This window comes from Panthera leo, chromosome D4 (assembly GCF_018350215.1).
Source record: "Panthera leo isolate Ple1 chromosome D4, P.leo_Ple1_pat1.1, whole genome shotgun sequence".
NCBI lineage: Eukaryota > Metazoa > Chordata > Mammalia > Carnivora > Felidae > Panthera > Panthera leo.
Window position 1 is genome coordinate 42,605,740 of NC_056691.1, and position 11,624 is coordinate 42,617,363.

Here is an 11,624-nt window from a genome sequence, read left to right on the forward strand (position 1 = left end):
AATAACATACACCAGACATTATTCTAAGGGTTTTACATGTTAGCATTTGTATAGTACCTTATTTAATCCTTGCAATAACCCCTGAGGTAGATTATAATTATTTACTCCATTTTATACCTGAGAAAAAAGAGATTTTGAGGCTGAGGAACTTGTCAGTGACAGAGCTGGCACATGAGCCTGGTCAGTCTGTGCTTAGCAATTCTGTGCTTAGCCGTTTAGCTGTAAACAGAGCAATCCTTAAAGACAAATCTTCTGGGCCTATCATTAGCTTTCCCAAGGCCAGATGACATATAGCCTCTAATTAATTGTTTAATGATTTATTACATAAATAATGCATAAGATAAATTCCTCTTTAAAGTAGTTAATTAATTCAAAGAAAGTAAAAGTCCCTCTTAGACCTCATTTTATAACCATGAACTATTTCTCCCATGTTCAGAGGTAACTATTCTATCCAATTTTGCGTCTATTCTCCCATCCATTGATACCTCTGCAATCTTCTGGGCAATCTTCTCATACACAATTACTAATATAATTTCTCCATTCCTGTGGGTAGCAATACATAATTTCTTTCAGCTAATGCATGTAGAGGTCATGTCACAGGACCAAAGCTCTTGGAATCCACGGTCTCCTGGTGACGTTTGTTCCTGAGTTCAAATTAACATTGATAGATGATTGGCTAGTGATCAGTTTAACCACCATGTATAAAAAGAAAAGACTAATGTAGAAATGTTAAATGTACAGTCAATCTTTGTATTCTTTAACAGCAAACATAGATGTATAGGTAGAGGTTAAAGGCCCCATCTCTGTAACTAGTTATAAGTCTCCGGATGGTATTTTGGGTTTATATGAAATTGTACATTAAAAGAAAATTCTAGAAGGCAGCCCTCAGAAACTTTTAACGTTTGTAATGAAAATATTGAACAATCAATTGCTTTTTCACAGGAGTTGGCTTTTTTTTTTTTCCACAGTACTTTCATATCCTCCTTGAAATGAACTTGCTTCAGCTTAGCCTCTCTTGGGAAGTACTGTAATTTGGATTCTAAAGCTATAATTTTGTCTGGCCTCATAGCTTGGAGAGTCATTAATCTTATTACTATCTTAGGACCAAATCAACAAAACCTCAGTCATTGTTCTAGGGAATCTGTGGTTTATTCTAGGTATCTTCACAGAAAGATGGGGGAACTGACCTGATGTAGGAGGCTCTACCTCCCCTGACATGTGAGTAGACTAAGGACTTGAGCTTTATGTCATTGAAGGACTTTCTAACTATAAATGAAAATGGGGGAGAACGACTCAAGCTGGCTGAAATATACAGCTGAATGGAATTATTTTATTAATTACCTATAGCTACTTGAATATGATGCCATATATTTAATGAGGAAGCAGTTTATAAGATAAAAACTCAGACTTAAAAAGATTACAATCCAAGCATCACAATTCTGGACTTCAAGTTATATTACAAACCTGTAGTAATCAAAACAGTATGGCACTGGCACAAAAATAGACACTCAATCAATGGAACTGAATAGAACATCCAGAAATAAACCCACAATTCCATAGTCAGTTAATCTTCAACAAAGCAAGAAAGAATATCCAATGGGAAAAAGATTGTCTCTCAACAAATGATGTTGGGAAAACCGGACAGCAACATGCAAAAGAATGAAACTGGACCACTTTCTTAACCCATACACAAAAATAAATTCAAAATGGATCAAAGGCCTAAATGTGAGACCTGACACCATAAAAATACTAGAGGAGAACACAGGCAGTAACTTCTCTTATATCAGTCATAGAAACTTCTTTCTAGCTATATCTCCTGAGGCAAGGGAAACAAAAGCAAAAATAAACTATTGGGACTACATCAAAATAAAAAACTCTTGCAGTGTGAAGGAAACAATCGACAAAACTAGGGGAAACCTATGGAATGGGAGAAGATATTTACAAATGACATGTCTGATAGGGAGCCTGGGTGGCTCAGTCGGTTGGGTGTCCGACTTTGGCCCAGGTCATGATCCTGTGCTTTGTGGGTTTGAGCCCCGTGTCAGGCTCTGGTCTGACAGCTCGGAGCCTGGAGCCTGCTTCAGATTTTTGTCTCCCTCTCTCTGCCCCTCCCCTGCTTGCACTGTCTCTCTGTCTCCCAAAAATAAATAAACATTAAAAACAAAAAATAAAAAACATAAAAGCCAAATGACATATATGATAAAGGGTTAGTATCCAAAACATATAAAGAACTTATACAATCTAACATCCAAAAAATAAATAATCCAATTAAAAAATGGGCAGAAGACGTGAACAGACATTTCTCTAAAGAAGACATCTTGATGGCCAACAGACACATGAAAAGATGCTCAACATCACTCCTCACTAGGGAAGTACAAATCAAAACAATGAGGAGATACCACCTCACACCTGTTAGAATGGCTAAAATCAACAACACAAGAAACAACAGGTGTTGGTGAGGATGTGGAGAAAAAGGAACCCTTTTGCAGTGTTGGTGGGAATGCAAACTGGTGCAGCCCCTCTGGAGAACAGTATGGAGGTTCCTGAAAAAATTAAAAATAGAACACCCAATGATCCAAGAATAGCACTACTGGGTATTTACACAACAAATACAAAATACTAATTCAAAGAGATATATGCACGCCTAAATTTATAGCAGCATTACTTATAATAACCAAGATATAGAAGCAGCCCAAGTGTCCACTGATTGATGAATGGGTAAATAATGTGGTAGATATATGCAATAGAATATTATTCAAACATAAAAAAGAATGAATCTTGCCATTTGCAAAGACATGGACAGAGCTAGAGAGTATTATGCTAAGTGAAGTCAGTCAGAGAAAGACAAATACCATATGATTTCACTCATATGTGGAATTTAAGAAATAAAACAAATGAACAAAGGGGAAAAAAGAGAGGCAAACCAAGAAACAGAATTTTATCTATAGAGAACAAACCAGAGGGTAGGTGGGTGGGGGATGGGTGAAATAGGAAATGAGCATTATGGACTGTGCCTGTGATGAGCACTGAGTGATTAAAATAAAAACTTTAAAAATAAATAGGGGCACCTAAGTGATTCAGTCAGTTAAGCATCTGACTCGATATCAACTCAGGTCGCGATCTCAGAGTTGTGAGATCAAGCCTCTTGTGGGGCTCTGCGCTGAGAGTGGAGCCTGCTTGGGATTCTCTCTTTCCCTTTCTTTCTGCCCCGCCCTCACTTACACTTTCTCTCTCTCTCTCTCAAAATAAATAAACATTAAAAAATAAATAGATAAATCATTTTTAAAAACTGTACTCCAATAGTCTGTGGAATCTGCAACGTAACCAAAAAAAAGAAGATAGCACTTGCATATAATTTTTAATATTTACTCAGATCATTTTCTATTCGGATCCAGAAGTGTTTATATATACAAAATAACATGTTACAACAATCAAAAAAAATTCCAGAGTGTCCCCCAACACAGATGGTGCCACATAGCTCTATAATGATGAAGGGGTAATGTTGTAGGATAATGTCCTGGTGGAAGTACTCTTGTTTGTTTTCCCATGAGGACAGCATGGATATGGAATGTATGTAACGTTATTATAAGACCACATGTGCTGCAGTGACTTGGCACAAGGCAGCTGGCTTACAGGTGCTCTGGCAAGTTGTGCTGGGAAGGCCTTTTTCCTTTTGTATTTCTTTTTTAAAAAATCCTTTTGTATTTCCAATATCATGTGCATGAAATGAAATTATTTTAATGTGCTTGTGTGTGTGTGTGTGTGTGTGTGTGTGTGTGTGTGTGTATGCATGCACTCGCTGCTGGGACAGATGCTACAGGCATTCCCTTGGGCTGAGCAGTTTGTCTTTGAATGGGGTTTCCGGAAACAGGTGACAGTGCTATTTTCTTTCTTTAGAGGATCTTTTGTTGTGAGTCATGTCAGGGATTGTTAGCTGGAGCAGCTCTCTTTTCCTTTTCATCAAAATTGAGAAGAGGAAACTTAAAGACAAAATGGATGAAAAAATTACCTTAGAAAAACCAGCCTCAGGAATGGAGCACTTGTAAGATCTTTTGGGCCAAAGCAAGTGGGCCATAAAAGATTAGCAAAAACTTTTATGAACAAAGAGGCAATTATACACATTCTTAATAACCTTTAATCCAGAAGTGTCCCAGTGTTTGTCTTTGAATCAGATGTACACAATTTTGCTGCTGGAATGCAATCAGCCTGCAGCAAAGTGGATGGTCCGGTAACGAGATAGTCCAATGTGAACTACTTGCAAATGTAGGCGAAGGCATTTGCCTTATCTAGATGCCTCACTGCTTTTACCTAGATGCCTCACAGCTTTGTCAGGAATGTATCTGCTTGGAACATGGCCATCTAAAGGCTGCTCTATTAGCTCATGAAATAGAGAGGAGCGAGTAAAAAATAGCCACCCATACAAGTGTGCTGAAATAAAACTGTTCTTCGTTAGATTCTGACCATTCCCCATTGTGCATTCTCGTTGGATGATGTAAAGTTGTTCGGGTGTGGGAAGCCATACCATGAAGCACAGGAAATGGTTTAAATCTTTGGAAATGTTTTTAAGGTTAAATAAATCGGGAAATGACTATAGTTAAAGTTGCCAACCACTTCAGAGTAATTTTTACTGGCAGATATTTGTTAATTGTCAGTGTTCCTCTGAAAACACACACAACCAAGTTGTTCTGGGATGGTCTACTCCCTGGGTATAGGATATGCTTTTTAAAGAGCCTGTGGTCAGTTCATTGATTTCTCTCAGACTCAACTCAGACCTAGGCAGGCCTTCTGGGAATCAGTCAGTGAAATAGGTACATCTTACTGAGCTAATAGTATGACTGTGATTTCTAGATGGATGATGATAAGCAGATGAGCGTTTTAGGAGTTTTTGGTAAATAACTATTGTTGCCTTCGATAAAACCAATAGACACATATCTAAGCTGCTTTGGTGGAAATGTTACACCGATTCCATCAGCTGTTAGATATGATGACTACAAGGAAATGATGGGATGTGTGTCTTGATGACAAAATATGAATTTAAGTCAAGACAGAAAGTGAAACTCATTGGCTAAAAATGCCCATTCTGTAAGGTGAAAGAAATAGCCAATATACTTATTTGGCCTGAAACCAGCAGTGTGTATGCAATCCTCATGACCACCATGAAGATTTGTGAAAACCAGGCTGTTGGCTTCTTCTTTCTCTTCTGTCTCTGCAATTTCCTGACATTTGACTGCTTGATCTCCAAAGAGTAAGGCAAAGGAATTCTAACCTTTTGTCATAGGTGAGTATCGTATCCAGTAACCACTACATGTGATCATTGTGGTTTATGGCACATATCATATACTATTATAACTACATGTCAGTGTTTCTGTTAGTCCCACTAATATATTAGTTCCTTAGGGCACTGTATCTTGTTCAACTCCATAGTCCCAGTACCTAGAAGATTGCTTATAAATAGCGGGCTCTTGGGGCGCCTGGGTGGCGCCCGTTGAGCGTCTGACTTCGGCTCAGGTCATGATCTCACAGTTCCTGACTTTGAGCCCCGTGTCGGGCTCTGTGCTGACAGCTCGGAGCCTGGAGCTTCAGATTCTGTGTCTCCCTGTCTCTCTGCTCCTAACCCACTCACATTCTGTCTCTGTCTTTCTCAAAAATAAATAAACATTAAAAAAAATTTATAAATAGCAGGCTCTTAATTCATGATTGTTGAATAACTAAATGAATAGTAAAATGTCGTGTAACATTTAAAATATGGCTGAATAATTATGTCAACCCATCACTATGTCTAAATATGCTACAAAAACAGCCTTATTAAGATACAATTCATATATAATAAAATTTACTTATTAAAAATGTACAATTCAGTGGTTTTTAGTATATTCACGATGTCGTGCAGCTATCACTACTCTCCAAATTTAGAGCATTTTCATCATCTCAAAAAGAAGTCCTGTACCAATTAACATTTGTTTTCCATACCCACCTCCCTTTAGTCCCTAACAACCACTAGTTTACTTTCTATCCATATGGATTTGCCTATTCTGGATAGTCCATATAATTAGAATCCTATGATATGTGGTCTTTTGTGTCTTGTTCCTTCCAGTTAGCATAATTTTTCAAGGTTTATCCATGTTATACCAAAATAATTCTTCATTCCTTTTTTGTGGCTGAATAATGTGCCATTGTATGGGTATTCCATAGTATATATCCATTCATCAGTTCATGGATATTTTGGTTGTTTCTACTCTGTGGCCCTTATGAATAATGCTACTATAAACATTCAAGTACAAGTTTTTGTATGGACATAAGTTTTCAGTTCTCTTGGGTATATGCTTTGGAGTGAAGTTACTGGGTCAAATGGTAGCTCTATCTTTAACTTTTTGAAGAAGTGCCAAACTGCTTTCCAAAGTACCTGTACCATTTACAATCCCAGGGGCGCCTGGGTGGCTCAGTCGGTTAAGCGTCCGACTTCGGCTCAGGTCATGATCTCACGGTCCATGAGTTCGAGCTCCGCATCGGGCTCTGTGCTGACAGCTCAGAGCCTGGAGCCTCTTTCAGATTCTGTGTCTCCCTCTCTCTGACCCTCCCCCGTTCATGCTTTGTCTCTCTCTGTCTCAAAAATAAACGTTAAAAAAAATTAAAACAAAACAAAACAAAACAAAGTACCTGTACCGTTTACAATCCCACAATGTATGAAGGTTCAAATTTTTCCCCATCTTCACCAATACTTGTTACTATCTGTCTTTTTTATTTTAGCCACTGTACTATGTATATGGCTTTTCCCTGGTGACTAATGATGTCGAGCATATTTTTATTTATTGGCTATTTGTGTATCTTCTTTGGAGAAATGTCTATTCAAATCCTTTGCCCATTTTTAAATTGGGTTATTTGTCCTTTTATTGTTTAAAGAGTTCTTTAGATATTCTGGATACAAGTTCTTTATGACATAAATGATTTTAAAATATTTTTTTCCAAACCTTTGGGTTTCCTTTTCACTCTTTTGATGGTGCCCTTTGAACCACAGAAGTCCCTAATTTTGATGAAGTACAGTCTGTCTCGTTTTTCCTTTGGCTGCCTATGCTTCTGTCATTTTTAAGAAGCTGTTATCTAATTCAAGGTCACAAAGGTCACATATATTTTCTTCTGAGACTTGTATAGTTTCATCTCTGAGGTTCAGGTTTTAATACATTTTGAGTTAATTTTTGTATATGGCATGAGATAGGGGTCTAACTCCATTCTTTTGCATGTGGTTATCCAGTTGTCCAAGTATGCTTTTAACATTTAGTGAATATCTGAGCAGAAATTGAGTGGTGTTTGAGAACATAATGAAACCTCTATAACTCAGACGGTGCTACACTTAAAAGTGATAATAATTTGGATATTGACTTTTTATAATTATAAAGAAAGGCTATACCAAGAAAATTACTAATAAACAGAATTTCACAGAGGATGTTAGTATACTTAGGAAATTCTACTGAAAATCCATTAACTGTATCCATTCACTTGCAAATGTTATCAATATTATTTATATTAATTTATTTTAAAAATTGAACACTTTGGTTTAGTTGAGTTCTTCGAATTGCAAAGAACAGAAATGTTTACCATTAACCTTAAAAAAAAACAGAAAGAAAGAAAAAAAGAATTTACTAGGATGAATCTGCAAAGCTATCAGAATCCAAGTCTGGTGGCCATATTTTTAAGAGGACTCTTCAACTCTCTTTGGTGGAATGTCTTATTTTTCTTCAGATATCTCATTCTGAGACCAGAAAGCACCAGAGTGCTTTCTTCTTCACTCCATCTTTGGGAATAAAAGCATTCCCATTCCAGCAATAGAAATGGAGCACAGAGGGTAAGCAGGACTTACAGCTTAGAAGGTATGGGAAGGATAAGTGCTGAAAAAGACCAAAGGTTATGAAGAGGATCCAAGAGAGAGGCTCTCTACCCTCTTTAGGGAGTGGCCGTGTGGAATATCCTGAGAAGCTGGAAGTGGGGTCCCCAGTTGTAGAAATAATAGGAGCATCAGATCTGACTTCTCCTTACTTTCCCAGCTCTGTGTAGGTTCAATTTTATCATTTGATGCTGGAGTAAGAAATTAGTAGTAGAGATTTGGTTGGGGGCAGGGTTGTGTGTGTCTGCCTGACCTGGTTTTTCATGCATACAAAGACATGGGAAGGGGTCAGTAGGGTGAGAGGTGATACACCTTCCCTCTTTGATCAGATTGGATGCTTAACTTCCATCAGTGGAACATGGAAAGAGAGTCAGCAGCTAACCAATTAGTCAAGCTTTTTTTTTTTTTTTCTTTTTTGTAACTGTTCTTCCTCCCTTCCATACTCCTTATCTCTGAGTTAACTGTGCTTGATTACACTAAGGCATATAGGGAATTGACCACATTTCCTTGTGACTTGCATGTCTGTGTCTCACTAAACTGCTTTAGTTTCTTCTTGCTTCTGACTTTGCCTCCTTACCTTTTGAATGCAATTTCTCTGACTCACAGATTCTGCATACTTATAGTTATTAATTTCTCAAAACAACTTGGCCTAACACCTGTCACCCTTGACTCTGCTTCACAGTCCCTATGCTTTCTTCCAACTGCAGTTCTCAAGGCTTATTTCCAATTCCTGCAAAAGGGAATTGGATTGGACCAGCTCAGTCTTTCACATCAGATGACTTCATGTGTGTCTGACCAGCTTTTAGATTGTTTGTCTTTGACTCTCTACCCTACCCTGTTATGGCTGGGTCTTAGACTGGTGTGGCTTACAATTGGCCATCCAAAGGCCAGCGGGGAGGATTAGCCATCTAGGATAACCTGTGAACATGGGAAGCCCTATGACTTTTAAATCTAAAAATTGCCTACTGTGGTATAGAAAACAAATACATTTGACTTCTGGGTAAGTATATATAAATAAATGTAGACACGTTCTCTTCTTTTAAAATAATAATTAAAGGGGCACCTGGGTGGCTCAGTTGGCTAAGTGTCTGACTTCAGCTCAAGTCATGATCTCATGGTTCATGAGTTTGTGCCTTGCGTTGGGCTTTGTGCTGACAGCTCAGAGCCTGGAGCCTGCTTCGGATTCTGTGTCTCCCTCTATCTCTGTCCTGCTCACACTCTGTCTCTCTCTCTCTCTCAAAAATAAATAAAACATTAAAATTTTTTTTAAATAAGAATTAAAGAAAAAACCCAGTAAATTGCTCATTCAAATTCAAACATTTCACAAATTCTCCCATGAGTACCAGTTAGTAGGGTTTTTATATTTTTAAGAACTTAGTTTTTTTTAACCAACCATATTCTTTTAAAAAATGTTTTTTTAAGTTTATTTATTTATTTTGAGAGACAGAGAGAACAGTGGGGAAGGGCAGAGAGAGAGAGAAAGAGAGAATCCCAAGCAGGCCCCACATCCAGTGTAGATCCTGACATGGGGCTCAACCTCAGGACCCTGAGATCATGACCTGAGCTGAAATCAAGAGTCGTACACTTAACCGACTGAGCCACCCGGGTGCCCCTTTTAACCAACCATATTCTTCAATATTACAGGAGAACTAAGCCTCTGTGCTTTTGCTCTTTTCTCCAATGTTCCTATATAAGGACTCATCCCCACCCCACCCCCATGTTATGAAGTTCTTTTAGGGGTCAAAGAATGTTATAGCTGAATTGTGTCCCCCATCCCCAAATTCATATGTTGGGGTTGTTCATACAGTCACATACAATATGACTGTATTTGGAGATAGCGCCTTTAGGGAGTTGTTAAGATTAAATAAAGTCATACAGGTGCAGATCTAATCTGATAGACTGGTGCTCTTATTAGAAGAGGAAGAAACACCAGAGCTCTCTTTCTTTCCCTATGCACACACAGAAGAGAGACTGTGTGAGGACACGGCAAGGAGATAGCCATCCACAAGCCAGGAAGAGCAGTCTCAACAGAACCCAGCTCTGAGGGCACCCTGATCACGGACTTCCCACAGCCTCCAGAATTGTGAGAGGGTGAATTTCTATTGTTGAAGCCAACCAGTCTGTGGTATCTTGTCACCGCCCTTGCTGACTAAAACAAAGAATGCAGCAGATATCGATGGGGTCAATCCTAATTGTCTCTAATGCTGAACTCAGTTTTATTTTTGTACTAGTTCTATATGAAACGACATTACGTAAGCATTTGTTTACATGGTTTCTGCAATCCCCTTACCCCTTTTACAATGTAAACTCCGCGGGGAGAGGACTTGACTGTCTTGCTCACTGCTGTACTTGTAGGCATTTGGTACACAAAAACATACTTACTGAGTGAATGACTTGGTGATGAAATAATTTTGGTACACCTTTATGAATGAGAACCTGGGATATTTTCCCCAGATATTAATATTTGACCCATCTGATTATTCTTTTATTCTCATGGTGCTTTCTACATCTGGCCTTTAGGAGGCCACACACATTTGATTTAACCTTTCACCTTAAGGGCAACTCCATCACCACCTCCTTTACTAGCTCCTCTTATTTCTGGGTATAAAAGTTGGACTTCAGGTCTCAGCTCAATTCCCCATGTCTTCTGACAGAAGATGCAATATTGAATAATGATTAAGTGTACAGATTCTTGAACCAGACTGCCTGGGTTCTGGCTCAAGTACTTAAACAGCAGCATGGGTCTGAACAAGTGAATTAAGCTCTCAGTGCCTGAGTATCCTTATTTGTGAAATGGGGAGTATGATACCTCACAGCATTGCCGTGAGAGTTAAGTGAGTAATATGTGTAAAGCACTTAGAATGATGCCTGGCAGATAGAGTGCACTTGGCAAATATTAGATATAGTTATTTCTTGTATTAATATCATTTTTTTCTCACCTGTAATCTCTCCGTAGGTGATTTATTCAATCCCATGGCTTTACTAGCCCTGAACTGTCTCTCAGCTGCAAACTCACATAACCATCATAGATCCAACTGTGAAGGCAGGATTCTAAGATGGCCCCTAAGATTTCTGTCCCTTAGTATATACACAGTGTATATTCTCCTCCCCTTGCATATGGGTGGATCTTGTGAATATGATCTGATATCACTCCTGTTGTTAGGATACTAATCAGGTGACTTCGAGATAATCAAAAGGGAGATTATCTTGAGTGGGCCAGACCTAATCAGGTGAGCCTTTAAAAGAAGGTGAGGTATCAGAGAGATACACTCCTGCTGGCCTGGAAGAAAGTAAACAGCTATGGCGTGGACTGCCCATGGGAACTACACAGCAAGGAATTGAGAGCAGCCACTAGTTGCTAAGAGCAATCCCTGTCTGACAGCCAGCAAGAAAGCGGGGACCTCAGTCATACAGCTGCAAGGAAATGAATTCTGCCAACAACCAGTGAGCTTGGAAGAGGATTCCCAAGCCTCAGATGAGAATCACAGCCCTGGCCGACACCTTTATTTCACCCGGATTGAGACCCCGAGCAAATGTCCCAGCTAACCCGTAAGTAGAACTCTGATTTACAGAAACTGAGAGATAATAAATGTGTGTTTTAAGCTGCTAAATTGGTGGTAATTTGTTACACAGCAATAGAAAACACATACACCAACAGCCAAGTTTACGACTCTACGTCAATGTGGAAGAAGAATCTCACACTTCATATATCCAAAAAGAACTTCTGACTTCTTTCCACCATCCT

General features: G+C 38.7%; 1 protein-coding gene across 2 annotated transcripts in view; it reads left to right on the forward strand.

The window, feature by feature from the left end:
* SH3GL2 (SH3 domain containing GRB2 like 2, endophilin A1) overlaps positions 1-11,423 on the forward strand; it is a 323,593-nt gene extending 312,170 nt beyond the window's left edge. The window contains exon 10 of one of the 2 annotated variants that reach the window (XR_006196039.1): positions 11,262-11,423. The gene's annotated coding sequence lies outside the window, so the exon portion shown is untranslated. The remainder of the gene's footprint in view (positions 1-11,261) is intronic. The other variant, XR_006196040.1, reaches the window with a different exon arrangement.
* Positions 11,424-11,624: the final 201 nt, after the last annotated feature.